General features: G+C 53.2%; 1 non-coding gene across 1 annotated transcript in view; it reads right to left on the reverse strand.

Moving 5' to 3' along the window:
* Positions 1–1,351, reverse strand: part of LOC126429448 (small subunit ribosomal RNA) — a 1,909-nt gene extending 558 nt beyond the window's left edge. The window contains exon 1 of the ribosomal RNA XR_007576951.1: positions 1–1,351. This exon is cut by the window's left edge and continues 558 nt beyond it. This is a non-coding gene — a ribosomal RNA (small subunit ribosomal RNA).
* Positions 1,352–1,593: the final 242 nt, after the last annotated feature.

Consider the following 1,593-nt stretch of genomic DNA (forward strand, 5'->3'; position numbering starts at 1 on the left):
AGAAAGAGCTATCAATCTGTCAATCCTTCCGGTGTCCGGGCCTGGTGAGGTTTCCCGTGTTGAGTCAAATTAAGCCGCAGGCTCCACTCCTGGTGGTGCCCTTCCGTCAATTCCTTTAAGTTTCAGCTTTGCAACCATACTTCCCCCGGAACCCAAAAGCTTTGGTTTCCCGGAGGCTGCCCGCCGAGTCATCGGAGGAACTGCGGCGGATCGCTGGCTGGCATCGTTTATGGTTAGAACTAGGGCGGTATCTGATCGCCTTCGAACCTCTAACTTTCGTTCTTGATTAATGAAAACATACTTGGCAAATGCTTTCGCTTCTGTTCGTCTTGCGACGATCCAAGAATTTCACCTCTAACGTCGCAATACGAATGCCCCCGCCTGTCCCTATTAATCATTACCTCGGGTTCCGAAAACCAACAAAATAGAACCGAGGTCCTATTCCATTATTCCATGCACACAGTATTCAGGCGGGCTTGCCTGCTTTAAGCACTCTAATTTGTTCAAAGTAAACGTGCCGGCCCACCGAGACACTCAATAAAGAGCACCCTGGTAGGATTTCAACGGGGTCCGCCTCGGGACGCACGAGCACGCACGAGGCGGTCGCACGCCTTCGGCTCGCCCCACCGGCAGGACGTCCCACGATACATGCCAGTTAAACACCGACGGGCGGTGAACCAACAGCGTGGGACACAAATCCAACTACGAGCTTTTTAACCGCAACAACTTTAATATACGCTATTGGAGCTGGAATTACCGCGGCTGCTGGCACCAGACTTGCCCTCCAATAGATACTCGTTAAAGGATTTAAAGTGTACTCATTCCGATTACGGGGCCTCGGATGAGTCCCGTATCGTTATTTTTCGTCACTACCTCCCCGTGCCGGGAGTGGGTAATTTGCGCGCCTGCTGCCTTCCTTGGATGTGGTAGCCGTTTCTCAGGCTCCCTCTCCGGAATCGAACCCTGATTCCCCGTTACCCGTTACAACCATGGTAGGCGCAGAACCTACCATCGACAGTTGATAAGGCAGACATTTGAAAGATGCGTCGCCGGTACGAGGACCGTGCGATCAGCCCTAAGTTATTCAGAGTCACCAAGGCAAACGGACCGGACGAGCCGACCGATTGGTTTTGATCTAATAAAAGCGTCCCTTCCATCTCTGGTCGGGACTCTGTTTGCATGTATTAGCTCTAGAATTACCACAGTTATCCAAGTAACGTGGGTACGATCTAAGGAACCATAACTGATTTAATGAGCCATTCGCGGTTTCACCTTAATGCGGCTTGTACTGAGACATGCATGGCTTAATCTTTGAGACAAGCATATGACTACTGGCAGGATCAACCAGGGAGCTGCGTCAACTAGAGCTGAGCAGCCGGCCGCCCGGGAGTGTGTCCCGGGGGCCCGCGCGAACACGCAAGCGTCCGCTCAATTATTCTGCAAACAGGAGGAGGCTGAGCTCCCCTGCACAACACACCTCGAAACCCTCTCAGGTCCCGGCGGCGCGCAGCGCCGTCCTAAGTACTTGGTCGGGTTCGAGAGAGGCGCAATCGCCCGGAGTTAGGCGAGTAGACGCTTTAGGTGCGACCACCC

This window comes from Schistocerca serialis, unplaced genomic scaffold (genome assembly GCF_023864345.2).
Source record: "Schistocerca serialis cubense isolate TAMUIC-IGC-003099 unplaced genomic scaffold, iqSchSeri2.2 HiC_scaffold_1022, whole genome shotgun sequence".
NCBI classification, from domain to species: Eukaryota; Metazoa; Arthropoda; class Insecta; order Orthoptera; family Acrididae; genus Schistocerca; species Schistocerca serialis.